Source organism: Carlito syrichta, unplaced genomic scaffold (genome assembly GCF_000164805.1).
Source record: "Carlito syrichta isolate Samal-C Ts95f unplaced genomic scaffold, Tarsius_syrichta-2.0.1 Scaffold309891, whole genome shotgun sequence".
In the NCBI taxonomy this organism is placed as follows: Eukaryota; Metazoa; Chordata; class Mammalia; order Primates; family Tarsiidae; genus Carlito; species Carlito syrichta.
Genome location: NW_007253987.1, coordinates 390,924 through 409,379, shown reverse-complemented (window position 1 = coordinate 409,379; position 18,456 = coordinate 390,924).

Below are 18,456 nucleotides of genomic sequence, written 5' to 3'. Positions count from 1 at the left end.
TGGATGAACTTAGAGTCTATCATACTGAGTGATCTATCAGAGAAACAAAGAACTGAGTACCACATGTTCTCACTCATTAGCGAACTCTGAACATTTACCATGATACTATATGAAAGGGATTGGCAGTAGTGGGATACAGCCAGGGTGGGGAGGGGGACACAACCTCAATAAAGGTACCTGATCTCAAACAAGGAAAGGACCAAAGGGAGGCCCAGACTTTTTACCTGTATGATGGCCATGTGTATACCTAATCCTGAACTGTACCCTACATCTTTAAAATAAAGTTTAAATTTTTAAAAAAATATTCGATGAGAGAGCTGCATCCTGGAATGCAAACTTTTTTCAGGGCTGCTGATAGATCAGGCAAGATGAAGACAGTGTTGGCAATGTAGACTCACCGTTGATCTTGAAAACATTGGATTCAATCAAGTGGTAAGAGCAACAGCCTCACTGGAATGGTTTCATAAGTCCATAGTTTGGTAGTTTGACAAACGCTATAAACCAGGAGTAAGACAGAGCTTCCTCTTGCAAGAGGTAGGTCTTTGAAGTAGAAAATTAAAGTCCTTCAGCCCATTCTTAGGATTAATAATACTCAGAGAACCAGAATTCAGTGATTGAAGGGTTGTGTAAGTTCCTGGATAAGGGACCCTGAAAATTCACCACAACAGTATTCAGGAGGTGTTCATCTGGTGCTTCCCCAAAGACTTGTAGTCACTTGCCAGATAACAGTGCCCAGAGAAAATGACACGTTTTATATTCTCTTAGACGTTTTAGAGATGGGACCTAAATTAACACTATTTTCAGGCTCTTAAAAATTACCATGGTCTATTGCATCATGTTTTTGAATGCCAGATTCTGCTTAGAACTTTGATTCATGTCCATCCCGAAGTAGATCTAACAGATTTGCAGTTAAATAACTACCCTGAGTTATATCATTGAAATGAGCAGATTTGGCAGCTGGCAGAACTCTCACATTACTTCCTGACCTGTAGAGTAATGAACATTATTATAAGCAGAACCAAGGGAAGGCCACTGAAGTCTCCGACCCTGACAAACAATGGAAAAAAATAATAACTACTTTCTCCAAGGAATAGAATTGATCACTTACACCACAAAACCTTGATAGCTACAGGGTGGTAGCTTTTGTATATCCCCGCTGAGTTACCTTATCTAAAAACAGCCAAAACCAGATGGATTATTGGATGAATGCAGATTACCATACACCTAAATCATACTTACAGATGGTCTCCAGGATTTGTTATTTTCACTGAGCAGAACATAGCCTCTAGCACTTTTTCAAGGCTACTGATTTATGATTGTTTTTAAATCTATACCCATCACAAGAGAAAATCAGCACAATTTGATTTTGGGTGGTAAGAACTCTTTCACTGTTTTAAGAAAGGGCTATGTTATGTTTGCTCCCAGTTTAATTGGCATTTTGTAAAACATCATGTTAGTTTTATGTATTTATAATATTATAAGAATTGATTCATATAAGAAGGAAATGGCAATTTCCTTAAATATTATAAAATACTACAGCATTAAAGAAAAGTAAAATACCAGAACAAGAGAGATAAATCTTAGAAAATTCAGGGACCTACAACTTTTGCGATGTTTTAAGGGTCTCAATGCTCTGGTCCACATGTCAAAACATCCTTTTTAGAGAAAATGCCATTTATAATTTTTTATCACTAAAAAATAGGAACTGTGTGTGTTGGGTCTCTTTGGGTTTTGGAGCCACTAATACTTCATTGAGGATGTTAGCCTGGCCCATTGATGGAATTTTCCTAAAAGTGACTGGTTTCAAGTGGAATTCAGAACAAGAGAAGACTCTATAGTCTGTGGTTCTGCCTATTGTGCCACATGATCCAGCAGATTTAAGGTTATTAGAGGCATGTATAGCAAGCATTGTAGCACCCTGTGCATGTCTTTGAGAGGCCATTAGGAGCAGGGAAAGCAAATCCCTAGCGAATTCATGTAAGACCGTCTCCTCTTCAGCAAGTTAGACGCACTATCTGAGAAAGAAAACAGCAAACGGAGAGCACTAAACCAACAAAAGAGCCTCTCTAAGCATGAGACTTTGTGAAACTGCACAAGTCATATGTTCATAGGGCCAGCCACTACTGGAAGGCATGAGTCCATCCGAGTAACCACAAGGAGTGAACACAAACTTGTGAGCTTTCACAGATCCCTCTGAGTTCCCCTGTTCTCTTGGTCAGCACCCTGTCTCATCAAGATCATCTTTCTATTTTGAACTTGATTGGGACAGCCTACTGTGGGTATAAGATTTGACTTTCTAAATGGCCAAGGACTGGATGATACAAGAGAGAAAAGCAGAGATGTTAGTTCTCCTTCAAGTAAGCCCTGGCCAAAGGGAAATAGAAGACAGAAGAGAGCTGAGTAGATAAATCCTCCTCATTTCTCTCCTCCATGGACTAATGCTGGCTGTGATTCTCCTCTTGAAGCCCAACTGGAAAAACCCTTAGGCCAAATACACACTTGTGATGACCACCATGCTTTCTCTCACCTCATTGTGAAGAGACCCCCAGCAAAGTCATTCATCACATCACATTGTATCACATCTTCTCTTGCCTCAGCTTCCACATGTGCCCCCATTGCTGCCCTGTACTTGCCTTCTCAAATAAATGTCATCACTTTAATCCTGGGCATTGGCTCTTGAAGTCCAAGGTCAGAAAGTTCTCCGTTTTCTTTAGGTTTTCAAGTTTGTTTCCATTCAAGTGACATAGTAATCTCTGATAATCTTTTGCATTTCTTCCAGGTCAGTTGTAACTTGAACTTTTGCATTTCTGATTGTTTTTATTTGGGCCTTTTCTTTCTTTTTCTTGGTCAGTCTTGCTAGGGGTCCATCAATCTTGTTTATCCTTTCAAAGAACCAGCTATTTGTTTCATAGATTTTTTTGGCATTATATTTTTGTCTTCTAATTCCCAAATTTGGGCTTTTATTTTGGTGATCTGGATTCTTCTGCTGAGGTTAGGGTTTTGGTGGTTTTCCTTTTCCAGCTTCCTTAGGTGATCTGATAGACTGTTAACTTGTGATCTTTCCATTTTCTTTATTTGTGTTTGTAGACATATGAATTTCCTCTTAGTACTGCTTTCATGGCATCCCAGAGATTTTGGTAAAATGTTTCTTCATTTTCATTTGTTTCCAGGAATCTTTTAATCTCTGTTCTGATTTCCGTTTTGACCCTGGAGTTGTTTAGCATCATGCTATTTAATGTCCATGTCTCTGTGGGTTTGGGGGGAACTTTGTTGGTGTTGCTATTTACTGTTATTCCACTGTGGTCTTAGAAGTTGCATGGCAGTATTTCAATCTTATGGAATTTGTTTATGCTTGATTTACGGCTGAGAATGTAGTCCATCTTAGAGTATGTTCCATGTGGTAATGAGTAGAATGTATATTCCGTGTTTATAGGGTGGAGTGCTCTGTAGGTATCAAGTAAGTCCAATCAGTCAAGCATCACATTGAGGTTCTGGATCTCCTTGTTGATTTTTTGTTGTGGTGATCTGTCTAAGGTTGTGAGTGGGATATTTAAGTTTCCAGATATGGTAGTGTTAGAGTCAATATCCTTTTTTAGTTAACCTAGCAGTTGCTTTATGAAAATTGATGCTCCCATGTTGGGTGTATATGTTTAGGACAGGTATTTCTTGTTGATGGACTGAACCTTTTATCATTATGTAGTGACCTTCCATATCTTTTTTAAATTTTTGATAGCTTAAAGGGTATTTTGTCTGATATTAAGATCATGACTCCTGCTTTATTTTGTGTTCCATTTGCCTAAAATTTCTTTTCCATCCTAATACTTTGAGTCTGTGAGTGTTCTTTCTGGTGAGATGAATCTCTTGGAGACAAAATATTGCTACATTTTAATATTTTATCCAGTTTGCCGTTCTATGTCTTTGCAATGGTGCATTTAGTTCATTCACATTCAGGCTAATTATTGAGATGTGAGAGTTTATCTCCATCATGAGGATCTTATGGGGCTTGTTGTTATTGTTGCTGTTTGTTATTTGTTTGTTGTCTTCCTTTTGATTTTTGGTTTGATTTATGTGTGTTTTCTATCTTTTTCCTTCATTCTTGGGAAGGGAGTTGTCATTCATTTTTTCCTTTCTTCTGTGTTTAATACTTTCTTAAGTATTTCTTATAGAGCTTGTCTGGAGACAGTGTAAGCTTTAGGGAATGAATGTCTGGGAAGGATTTTAATTCTCCATCACTGCTGAAACTTAGCTTAGCTGGGAAGGTAATTCTTGGTTGAAATTGTTTATCTTTTATGACTTCGAAATTGGATTCTAATCTTATCTATCCTGAAGTGTTTCTATAGATAAGTCTGCTGTTATTCTAATTGGTCTCCCCTGGTAGGTATTCTGACCTTTTTCTCTTGCTGCATTTAGGACTTTTTTCTTTTATACCTACTTTGTGTAGGTGAATTACTATGTGGCTAGGAGTTGGTCTTGTCATTGGTTGTCTTGCAAGGGTTCTCTGAATCTCTTGTGTTTGAATGGTTGCATCACTGATGAGAAGAGGGAAGTTTTCTTGGATAATTTCATTTAATGTTAGTTCCAGGGTGGTCTCTGTCTCTCTATCTGCCTCAGTGATTCCAGTTAATCTTAGGTTCAGCCTCTTGATTAGTTGTTCATCTCTCAAAGTCTTTGTTCTTTCTTTTTAAGTTTCTTTTCTATATTTTTAACAGTTCAGGTTAGTTCCATATTTTGGTCCTCAAGCTCTGAGATTGCTTCTCATGCTTATTAATTTGTTACTTATTTCATTTACTGTATTCTTTATTGCTATTATCTCAGTTACCATCTCCTTCATTCCTTCTTCTTGTCTCTCCTCATTTCTATGTATTCTATTAATATTTTGATATCTGAATTTGTTCTTTGAGACTAGTCATTCTGGGGGATCTTCCGAAGTCTGTATTCTCATTGGCTGACCTCTCAGGGGTCTGTGTGAGACCCATATTCTTCCTTTGGTTTTTCTTCATTTGTGTAGTCCCCCCCCCCCCGTTTACCTCTTCTTTAATTATGTTATTCAGGGATGGTGGAGGCAAATTTAACTCCTATTCTTTATGTGAATCCTCTGGCTTTGTTCAATTTTGAGATGTAATTGAGGGGGGAACTGTGATTTGGAAACTGTCTGCAGATCTCAGTATCTGTTGACAGGTGTGTGGGTCCCTGGAACCCACTTCCCACTGCCTTACAATCTGTCCATGCAATGGAGGTATAGGTTTTCCCCCAGAAAGCAAAATGAGGTAAGAAAAAGGAAAAGAATGGAAAAAGGAAGGAGGGGCAGAAAGGAAGATGGAGAGAGAGAAGAAGAAGAGGGAAAACAGATAGGCATACCAACTAACAAATGAAAAGAGACACAAGCAAAGACAGAAAAGATAAAAAACATACAGACAATCATACAAACACACAATCCAACAAAACCCCCCTATTGATGTACTCTCCCTCCAAAATACCCATACACAAACAGGAAGTCTAAAGAAAGCAGTAATAAAATAACAGAAACAAAGCAAGTACAAGAACGTAATCAAAAACTCAAAGAAAGAGAGAAGAGGAAAAGAAAAAAACTGAAACAAAAAACAAATGAAACTTGCTCTGAGGCTGTTTTTTGTTTTGCTTTGTTCTTGTTTTTTTTGAGTTGGTGTCTCACTCTGTCACTCTGTGACTCACTCTGTCACTCAGTGACTCACTCTGTCACTCAGACTGGGGTTCCAGTAGCTGGAACTACAGGCGTGCGCTACCACGCCCTGCTGATTTTTGATTTATTGTAGAAATGAGGTCTTGCCAAGTTGCTCAGGCGGGTCTCGAACCCGCAGGCTCAGACAATCCACTCATCTCAGCCTCCCAAAGGTGCAAGATTACAGGCTGAGCCACCGAGCCCGGCTGAGGCTGTTCTTGTAACTTCAACTTCCTTTCAGTTCTGATCTTCAGCCCTTCCCCTCTTTTCTTAGTGCAGGCTGATAGGATTGCTTTCAGTGTGGGTCAAGTGTCCCATCAGCTACTGTGGGAGGAAGGTGGTTCAGATCTGAACTCATCCATCTGCTGCACTGTTGTCAAGTCTCTTACCCAGATCTGATATATCTGTGCCATTCCGGTAAGGGGGAGTGTTTGTCTCTCTGAGTTTGATGAGATAACCTCTAGACCCAAGGTTGGAGACTGGGTGGAGCTGGGTGGGGCAATACAGGTCTCTGCCTGGTCCAAGGACAGAGAAAATGGCTCCAGTTGACATTTCCTCACTGGTGGTGGGGCTCCTCTGCAGTTCTACCTGAACTGCTTTTTCCATGGATCTGGGGCTTCTTCTACTTTGCTGTCATGGGTGATGGTGTGGGCTGGGTGCCTGGCAGTGAGGATCAGCTGTATTCTGCAACCTTTTCTCAGGAGAGTCCCAAGAACATCAAATGATTTTACACATGCGGCTCCAATATCAGGGTAGTGGGGGGTTGCTGTCACCTACAGAGGAGATTCCCGGGTGCATGAACCCAAGTGTCCCCTCAGACAGACTTTCTCTTACTCACCAACACACACCCACTCACTTTTGTGAGAGTCTTTATGGGCACTCACTGTGAGAGTCTTTATGGACACTCACTTTTGCAGAGACTCTCACAGTCTAATCTGTCCCATCGGCATCTTGCTGGAAATCCCCTCACACATTCTTAAGAGATGTCATGTTATGTCACTCTTTAAAAGCCCATTTCATAGGACATCAGAGGTGAGAGCATACACCTATAATGATTTGTTGGACCTGGCTTAGAATACACAAATTATATTACTTTATCAGCAAATGTAAATTAATTATTTGTTTTTAATGGCTGTGCTTCCCAATTAATGCCATGAAAAATTTATTTTGACTTTTTCTTTGTAGATAATAAAGCTACTTTCATTTTAGAATGATCTTGTGTGAATATTTTTCCATGTCATTTTTTAAAACTTTCTTATAAAAGATTTAAAGATTTTTTTCTCTTTTTTAAAAGAGATGAGATTTTTCTATGTTGTCTAGACTGGTCTTGAATTCCTGGGCTAAATCAAACCATTCACCTCAACCTCCCAAAGTGCTGATATTTGGTACGTGAACCATTGCATCTGGCCCTAAAGACTTATTTTCAAATTTAAGATGATAATGCATCAAATACAGTTTTTATGTATATTGTGTAAGAAATATAATTTTTGCCCCTGTGTTAAATGTCATTTATCTCAATACTATTAGTTGAATATTCTAATTTTTTTGCACTGATTTTAATGACAACTCTATCACATAGGGAGATTTTTATGTGAAAATGACAAAAAGCTGGCTGGTGTCTTTATTTTTATTCACTGACTATTTTTTATATACTTCCTATTTTTTTTGCCAGAGTCTTACTGTATTAATTGTTTAAACAAAATAATGTTAACAAATCTTGAAACTACTAGAATAATCTTATCTTATTTTCATGTCCAAGAATAGTCTGGCTTATTTTTGGATTTGGATTTTTAATTTTCTATATTTAATTTAAAATTTTGTTCCAACCTCAAAAATAAATTTATTTGGGATTCATTGGTTAAAATTGCATTGAATGTATGAATTAATTTAGGCACAATCAAAGCCTTAGGAAATCGATCAGTGCAAATGTATCTATTCAGATATTTTAAGACCTTTGCTAGAATATTATAATTATATAATATAAAACAATGTGTGAAAGTTACTATCAACTTAAGTTTCTTTTTTCTAATATGAAAGGGATTATTTTAAAATTATACCTTTTAATGAACTTCTGCTGATGCATACATATAACTTTTGCTTATATCTGTTGATGTTGTATCCCACAAACTTGGCAAATTTTCTTATTTTAAAAGTTTTCCTATTGATGTTTTCAGATTATGTAGACATTTCTACTATCAGCATATGTTCTAAAAACAAGTCCGTTGAAACTACGGTGTAACTTAACGTGTCTTGTTATAATGCACTGGCTAAATTAACAAAGTTAATCGCTTTCCCTATACTAGCAACAAACAATTAGTAATAGGTTTTTTTAAAACATCAATCATATTAGCCACACAAACATGAAAATTTGGGATATGTTTAACAAATTATGTCCTAAATCTGTACATTGAAAACTGCAGTGTATCCACATAAATAAAAAGATATCCCATGCTCTTGTGTTGGAAGACTTAATGTTGAGGTGTCAGTTCCTCCCAACATGTATCTGTACATTCCATTCATTCTGGAAAACTTTCCTAAAGAAATGAATATACTAAATCTAAATTGTGTATGCAAGAGTATAAGAACCAGAAAAACCAAAGCAATTTGTAAAAAGAAGAACAATGTTGGAGGGCTTACTATTACATTCCAAGATCCAGTATTGAACTGTGTTAATCAAGAATATTTTATTGACATAAAGATAAACATGCAAATCATAGGAACATAATCTATATACCAAAAATAGACCCACAAACATGATCAACGGGTTTCCAACAAATAGCCTGGTTTATTCAATACCTAGATAGTAAATTATTGCTCCTGTGGACTATGCGCAATTCATTCCTGTATTTCACATTCCTGAATTACCTCTTTTTTAGCCAACAGCCTGGAATGGGTGAGCTTTGGACCGGCACCATCTGCTTTATCTCTGAAGCTGACCACAAGATGGCAGATTAGAGGCTTTCAGTATGCCTCTCACACATGAACATAGTGAAATGGTAAGGAGACATCAACTCTGAGCTCCAGTTCAGAAGGAAAACAGGCATTCATCAGAATAGCAATGAACACCCAGATCCCATAGGGGAGATGAGAAAACAGCACCTCAACTGCCCACAGCAGACAAAAGAAGTTGGTACTGACTGGCCTCCTCTTCCCATACCCAGGCACATCTGAATGCATCCAAAGTATCTGCTGACCTGGATTGACAGCCTGAGCCACCAAAATCTTATGCAAGATCCTGTTATGGGAAGGGGATTTCACTGCTCAATGCCCAGGCAACTCCCCAGGCATTCAGAGGACCAACCTGCATGGATTGGAAGCTGAAATGCCCTGATCCTCTGATACAGAGATTGTGACAAAATAGTGCTTAATTGGCTCCAAGTCTAGGCACACACCTAACCATTCAGGGCAATAACCTGACTGGATCAACTGTCCGAGCTATCCCTCCCTGCAATAACCTTTTTGTCACCAGTGGCTACTCTAATTCTTGATGGGGAATTAATCCCAGCCCCCACCCAGCTGGATCAGCAGTCTGAGAAGCCCTGCCCTGCACTACAGGGATATTGGTACAGGGGTCCTCTTCCCACTTCACACCCAGACATATATCAGACATTAGTATTAGCAACTTGAATTGCACTCTCTCCACCAAGGCTTTCTTGTAACAGTGATCACTCAATTTCTCACCATGGTATATTTTCAGTCAGTTGGCGCACCACCTTACCTGGGTTAGGGATCCGAGCAGAGATCCTAATGCAATAGCACACTCTCTGCTCCCTCTGCTCCTGATTGTATCTCCAAGCACCTGCCTTTCCCCCCCAAATAAAATCTCGATCATACACAGAGAACATGGTGTAACAATACTCCTTCTGTACCACACCTGGGGATAACCTCGGAAATTTGTCACACACGATCAGGGTACAGAAATCTGAATGAGCCTCTCTTTCCCTTTTCAAAGACCTTGCTGGGTAGTAATTTCTCTGTTCATTCTCCAGGCATTTCACCAGGACAGAGGCATACCTGCTCCCCTGAAATAAGAGCTTGAGTTCCCTGCCCCCAACTCCTGGTAATAACTCACCAGGCAATATTCCCTAGCATCTAACACAACCACTTACCTGTATTATAAACCTGAGCTACCTCTCACTCCAGGGTTAGTGTTCCTGATGCTGTGATAATCTCTCTGCTCAACACCCAGACAAATCTCCAAGTATCTGGAGTATCAACTTTTCTGTATTAGAAATTTAGCTTGTACTCCTCTTTCTCTACAGGGAACATAGGACTGTGAAGGTCCTCCAACACCACATCCAGACACACCTCTGGGCACTTGATGGCAGCACACAAAACCCTTCAACAGAGCTGGTCCGTATGCCACACATCATTGGACTTTTAGGTGAACCTGCTTTGTCTAGCCCCATCCATCTTTGTTCCTTTCCTCCAGGGCTTAACTGAGAGCTCAGATGACTTTGTACTCCAGAGATCACCTTTTACTTGAGACAGTGGAGACTTTCTCCCAGTAAACAAGGGCCAAGTAACTATCCTTCCACATAGGCAATAGCAGGTTCTTACCCATAATCACTACCTGCTGGCCTGTAGGTTGAATGGTACAAGACAATAGGAAATCCACTGCCACCAGTGCATATCACTGAAAAACTAGATAACCTCCCCAAACCCTGGCAACTCCAGCCTCACAGAAGGTAGTGACTAACCCATACCCTTAGTACACCACTATTATAAGCAACACCAGAAAAGTTTACATATCCCAGCTATATAGTCAGCCTGCCACATGCTAACCTTCAAGTTGTGAGCTTTCAAAGATGCAAATGTGTGCCTGCATATCTAATCATGTAAGTTAGTTCATGTGTCTGGCATACCTTGTGACATGTCTGCATCTTCTACAAGTGTTTGTGTTTTTTTGTGTACTTTACTATACACTACTGTTAAAAGTATAGTAATGCAGTATCTTTATTTCAAGCCCAGGATGTCAGGAACCAAGCATCAAAGCAGGAATGATGTAGCTGGTACTGCTAAGAAGTGTCAACCAATATCAATGGAAACAAAAGTGAAAATAATTGAGAGACAGGAGCAAGGCAAAAAGATGGTAGATGTCATTCATTCTTATAACATGAATCATTCAACCACTGGCACAATTGAAAGAATAAAGACAAGATTATGGAACATGTGAAGTCTGCTGTGTGTCATTCATTCTTATAACATGAATCATTCAACCACTGGCACAATTCAAAAGAATAAAGACAAGATTATGGAACATGTGAAGTCTGCTGTGCCAATGATGTCTACAATAATATTGAGAAACATGTAAAAGTGATGGAGGATATGGAGAAACTTCTCAGTGTGTGTGAATGAAGGATCAGCCTCAGCATCAAGTCTTGTTCAGCTTAATGCTGATTTCAAGAGAAAGTTAAAAGCCTTCTTAAAGAAGAAACATGGCAAAGTATCAGCACATCTTTTCATGCCAGTCATGACTTATTTCATCACTTAAAGGCTAGAGCCAACCTTCACAATGCAAAAGTTAGTGGAAAATTGAAGAGAGTCATGATGCAGGAAATGACGAGGAGATTTTCTTTGAGGAGTTACTGTTAGTTTGTGAGACAGATAACCTGAACATAAAATGATACACAAAGGTTGCAGCAGTTGTTGAGAGTACAATCCAGTGCCATCATGCCAACTATGATGAGAAAAAGAAAGCTACTACCCAGACATCACTAAATCATTTTTTCAAGAGAGTAGATTGAACTTAATCCAAGAATGAACCAGAACCTGTGCCATTGATAGCAGGAATGAGTGAAATTTCAGCTTGCCCTCAATCTCTTATCATTGATGATATTGCAGCTCTGTCTTCTTATACCTTCTTTCCCTCCTAGAATCAAATGAACTCTTCTTGCCTGTTCCCTTGAAGCCAGCCCCTGAATGCCTGCTCTTGTATTGTACTGTACTTCATTACTGTACTTGTGTCAAAGTACTCTACTGTAAGATTAAAAATATATTCTTTATTCTTTGTATTTTTATGTATTATTTGTGTGAAAAGCATTATAAATCTATTACAATACAGTACTATATAGCTGATTGTGTTAGTTGGGTACCTAGATTAACAGTGTTAATTAACAAATTAGACTTACAAATGCACTCTCAGGATGGAACTTGTTCATATGTAGGGAACATAATGTATTCGAGGAACTTATACAGACAAGTAGCCATTATTAACCAGAAAACATGAAAAAAAAGTATTCCCCCTCCAAACAAGTCTGTAAAAATAAATCCTAACAAAAATTAAATTCTTAAAAAGTCAGATAAAAATTCAAAATATTAAATTTAAAGAATTTCAATGAGATTCAAGAGAATTGAGAACCAGCACAAAGAAGTCTGAAAAACAATTAACAATGTGAAAGGAGAGACTAACAACTTAAAAAAGAACCGAAACCCTCTGAAGAAGATATAAACCACAAGTAAATGATTTAACAGTGGGTTAAATAAAGTGGAAGAAAGAATCTCAGAGCTGGAAGTCAGTTTTTTTCTAAATAACTGAGTCAGGTGAAAATAAAAAATAATTTTAAAAATGAAAAAAGCTTTGGAGAAATATGAGATCATGTAAAGCAACCAAATCTACTAATCATGGGCATTCCAAAAGAAAGAAATTAATGTAAAAAGTATCAGCAACATATTTGAAGAAATAATTTAAGGACATTTCCCTGATCTTTATAAACATTTAGATAAAAATAGCCCAAAGAACTCCTGCAAGATACACTGCAAGAAGAACCTCATCAAAGCATATGGTCATCAGATGATCCAAAATCAACATGAAAGAAAATTTCTCAAGAGTAGCATGAGAAAAGTATTGAATCACTTATAAAGAAAAGAACAGTCAAGTAACTGCAGACATTTCTACAGAAACTCTACAAGCCAGAGAAGATAGATAGCCTATTTTCAATCTCTGTGAAGAAGAAAAAATAATGCAGACCAAAAATTGTTTATCCTGCCAAACTAAGCACTATGCATAAAGGAAAAATAAAGTCTTTCCCCAACAAACATTTAGGAAATTTGTTGCCACTAAATTGGATCTACAAGAAACAGTCAAAAAAGTAATAAACATAAAAAATAACCTAACAATACTTTCTAGCATAAAGATCACATAGCTACAAATCTCAAGATTCTACAATGCAACTACACATTTGAAATCACTAACCAATGACACTATGGCTGCAACAAAACCTCACAAATCAATATTAACCCTGAATGCTAATAGCCTAAAAGTCTCTCTTAAATAATACAGAGTGGAAAACTGTTCTTTGTTTATTTTGTTTTATTTTAAAGACCCAACCTCTGCTACCTACAAGAGAGCCACATAATGGCCAAAGATAAACAATTAAAGTAAGTGGGTGGCAAAAGATATGTCATGTGACCAGAAACAAAAAAACAGCAGAATACACATCTTCATATCAGAAAACACAGACTTTAAACCAACAACAGTTTTTTAAAAAACAAAGAAGGGAATTATATAATGATAAAGACTTCAATTCTATACATTTCATTATCTTAAACATATGTGTATCCAACATCAGAGCACCCATGTTCACGAAGCAAACGCTATTTGACATTAGAAAACATATTTATAGCTGGGCTCGGTGGCTCAGCCTGTAATCCTGCGCCTTTGGGAGGCTGAGGTGAGTGGATTGCCTGAGCCCGCGGGTTCAAGACCCGCCTGGGCAACTTGGCGAGACCTCATCTCTACAATAAATCAAAATGAGCCGGGCATGGTAGCGCGCGCCTGTAGTTCCAGCTACTTGGAAGGCTGAGGCGGAAGGATCGCCGGAGCCCAGCAGGTCGAGGCTGCAGTGGCCGGGAGCGGCCACTGCACTTCAGTCTGGGCAACAGAGTGAGACTACAACTCAAAAAAAAAAAGAAAATATATTTATAGCAATAAAATCAACAACAACAAAATGGCTGTGAATGAAACAATACAACAAATAGACCTCCAAACATCTCAAACCACAGTGGAATAAAATTAGAAATTAGTACTAAGAGAAATGCTCAAAACTATATTACTACATTGAAACTGCACAACTTCCTCTTGGATGGTAACCAATGAAATTAAAGCAGAAAATAAAAAAATTTTTTAAATAAATGAAAATACAAACACAAAGTACAAAAACCTCTGACATACAGAAAAAAAGCAATACTAAGAGGAACATTCATAGCACTAAATGCTTGTATCAAAGAGATCTGAAGTCAACAGCTTTACCTCTCACCCCAAGCAACAATCTAAGTCCAATGCTAGCAAACAAAAGAAATTACAAAAATAACAATAACTGAGAGATTGAGACCAAATAATAATAATAATATAAAGAATCAATGAATCAAAAAGTTGGTTCTTCAAAAGGATAAACAAAATCAGCAGATTGTTAGCCAGATCAACTCCCCCCCTCCCCGCCCAAAAAAAGGAGACTCAAATAAATACAATCCAAGAGGATAGAGTTGACATTAAACCTGACCTGACACCACAGAAATACAAAAGGTGGAAGCCCAGAAGACGTTGGTAGAGCCGGTCAGACTGTGCAAGTCCTTGTGTGAGTGAGTTTACGAATGAATTCACATGCCTGTTTGTGTGTAAGTGGGTGTGTGAGTGACTGAGAGGGAACTCGGGGGCAAGTGGTTAGGGCTCTTCTGGTGAAGCACGTGGTGCCACAGCTGCTCTGCTTGAACCTTAGTGCTTCCCAGGGCACAGAAGCTGAGCACCACATTCTAAAATCCACAAAGCCCTTCCTGGAAGTGACTGCTGGTGCCAGGCTCTACTCTACCACTACAACACCAGGCCAGACACTGGCAGTGAGGACCACAGAGGGAGCACAGCACGGAGCCAGAGACAGAGAGCAGCCACCACCCAGCATTTGGATTCACGGCCACCACCTCCAGTGCCAGGCTAGACTGCAAGACCCTGCCACTAGGACCTGAGTTCTGGAAACAGTGGTACTTGCTAGGGAGGGGGCTGTTTTTTCTAACCACATGTGCAATGGAACAGTTGTCTATAGAGGAAATGAGCAGCCTGTCTAAAGCCTGGGCAGAGAGGTTTCCAGGAAGGCCTCTGCAGAACAGCAGATCTGTGTCTTGAGACCTGGGACTACTCTCTACAAGCCCAGAGAGGATCCCCTCAGTGCACAAACCCTGGTGGGTAACAGCAGATGTAGAGCCCCAGGCAATTCACCATCCCCTACCCTGAGCCAGCTGCTGGGCAATAGAGGCATACAACAGATCTGACTGAGAATGAGTGTTTAGATGACTCCACACCTTTTCCCCGAGCAACCAATGAAAGAGATCAGGAGACCCCATTTCCCCACCGTGAACTAGAAGCCATAGGAGCTATGATCAAAGATCTAAATGTAAAACCTCAAATGTTAGGAATCTTAGAAAATGTGGGATGTACCCTTACGGAAATTGGAACAAGCAACCAATTCCTGATCAAAACACCAACAGCCCAATCCATAAGAGACAAGATGAGACAAGTGAGACCTCATCAAACTGACAAGCTTCTGCAAAGAAAAGAAGCCTTTGAAAGAAAGGGGAGACAGCCCACAGAATGGGAAAAAGTACCTGCCAACTGTATATCTGACAAAGGCCTAACATCCAGGATCTACAAAGAATTCAAATGTGCCAAAAGGAAGAACACTAGCAGCCTATTAAAAAGTGTGCAAAAGATATAAATAGATACTTCTCAAAAGAAGACATATGAGCAGCCAGCAGATACGTGGAAAAATGGTCAACATCACTAATACTCAAAGAAATGCGAATCAAAACCACACTGAGATACCACCTAACTCCAGTCAGAATGGCCATCATCAATAACTCAAAAAAACAACAGATGCTGGAGAAGATACAGGGAAAAGATAATGATCTAGACCACTGGTAGGAGTGTAAACTAGTACAACCTCTGTGGAAACCGTGTGGAGATTTCTAAAAGATCTAAAAATTGACCTTCCATACCACCCAGAGGAAAAAAATAGAGAATCCAGAAATAAAGCCATAAACTACGATCAACTGATCTTTGAAAAATATGACAAAAATAGCAATACAGAAAGGATGCCCTATTTCAATAAATGGTACCGAGAAAACTGGCTAGCTATGTACGGAAAAATGAAACTGGACATGCATGGCTCACCAAATACAAAAGTTAACTCAAGATAGATTGAAGATTTAAATGTAAGAATAAAAATATAAAAATTATAGAAAAAAGCCTAAGAAAAACTCTTCTGCTCATAGGCCTAGACAAAGCATTTATGGAAAAGACACCAAAAAGAAATGCAATAAAAATTAAAAAGCACAAATTGGACTTAATTAAGCAAAAAAGCTTCTGCACAGCAAAAGAAATAATCAACAGAGTTTACAGAAAACCTACAGAATAGGAAAAAAATATTTGCAACTAAATCTCAAAGTACTGATATCCAGGATCTAATAGAAACAAAGAACACAAAATAAAAAATACAAACAGCCCCATCAAAATGCAGACAGGGACATGAATAGACACTTACCAAAAGAGATGTATGAGTGACCCAACAAACTTATGAAAATTTTCTCAGCATCACTAATCATCAGAGAAACTCAAATTAAAACCACAATGAGATAACATCTTATACCACCCACCAGATGGCTACTATTAAAAGTTAAGGAACAAATAGATGATATATAATTATATATATATATACATATATACATACATATATATATATAATTTAAAGACATATATATAATTATTTTTTATTTTAGATTCAGGGGATGCACATGCATGTTCGCTATGTGGACATATTGTGTAGTGGTGGGGATTGGGTCTCAGGTTGCCCATGGCCATTAGTGAGCACTGTGCCCCATAGGTAGTTTCTGAACTCTATCCCACTTCAACCCTTTCCCTCATTGGTGTCCCCAATGTCTATTATTTCCATCCCCAATGTCTATTATTTCCATCTTTGGACCATTTAGCCCCCAAATATGATTGAGAACATGTAGTGTATGGTATTCTGTTCCTGAGTTAATTCACTTAGGATGATGACCATCCATGTTGCTGCAAAGGACATGATTTCATTTTTTTAAGACTGTATAATATTCCATGGTATATGTCTATCACATTTTCATTACCCGATGATCAGTTGATGTGCATTTTATTTGATTCCATATCTTTCAATTATGAATTGTGCTGTGATGAATATGCGGGTGCAGGTGTCTTTTTTAAGTAACAATCTCTGTTCCTCAAGGTGGATACCTAGTAGAGGGATTACAGGATCAAATGGTAGATCTGCTTTTAGTTCTTAATTTCCATACCGCTTTCCATAGAGCTTGAACTAATTTACACTCTTACCAACTGTGTATAAGTATTCTCTTTTCCCTACATCCAAGCCAGCATCTATTGTTTTTTGATTTACTAGTAATAGCCATTCTGACTGGTGTAAGGTGGCATCTTATTGTGGTTTTAATTTGCATCCCTGATTATGGGTGATGTTGAACATTTTTTCATGTGTTTGTTGCCCATTTAAATATCTTCTCTTGAGAGATGTCTGTTTATATCATTTGTCCAGTTTTTAATGAGGTTATTTGCTTTTTTTTTGCCAAGTTGTTTGAGTTCTTTGTAGATTCTGGATACTAGTTCTTTGTTAGACATGTAGTTTGCAAATATCTACTCCCATTCTGTAGGTTGCCTATTTGTTCTATTGATTATTTCTTTTGCTGTGCAGTAGCTTTTTAGTTTAATAAGTCCCACTAATTTATTTTGGTTTGGGGGGGTTTTAGCCATAAAGTCTTTGACTAGACTGATGTCCATAAGAGGTTTTCCTAGGTTTTTTCCTAGGGTTTCAGGTCTGACACTTATGTCTTTAATTCATCTTGAGTTAATTTTTGTATATGGGGAAAGATAGGGATCAAGTTTCATTTTTCTGCATGTAACTATCCAATTTTCCCAGCACCATGTTTTAAATAGAGTGTCCTTTCCCTAGTGTACATTTTTGTGGACTTTGTTAAAGATCAGTTGGTTGCAGGTATTTGAGTTGATTTCTGGATTCTCTATTCTGTTTCATTAATCCATGTGTCTGCTTTGTTCCAGTACTGTGCTGTTTTGGTTACTACAACCTTGTTGTATAACTTGAAGTCAGTTAATGTGATGCCTTCAGCTCTGTGCTTTTTGCTTAGGATTGCTTTGACTATTCTGATTCCATATGAATTTTAGGATTGCTTTTTATAATCCTGTGAAAAATAGCTAACAGTTTGATAAGGATTACATTGAATTTGGGGTTTGTCATATATACCTTGTATTACTTTGAGAAATATTCCCTCTCTGCATATTTTGCTGAGGGTTTTTATCTTGAAAGTATGCTGGATTATATCTAGTGTTTTCCTCCATCTATTGAAATGATCATATGATTTTTGTTTTTAATTCTATTTATATAGTGGATCATGTTTATGGACTTGTGTATGTTGTACCACCCTTGCATCCCTGGGATAAAACAAATTTGGTCCCGGTGTATTATTTTTTTATGTTCTGTTGATTTCAATTTGCTAATATTTTGTTGAGGATTTTTTATTCTATGTTCATAAGTGATATTTGTCTGTAGTTTTATTTTTTTGTTGTATGAACTTTCAGTCTTATTAATGTAGGCTTTAAGCAATATGTTTTCCTCTGAACCCAACTTTGTCTTTGTCCCAGAGGTTCTAATCACTTATTTCATTGTCATTCATTTCAAAGAATATTTTAAATTTCCATCTTGATTTCA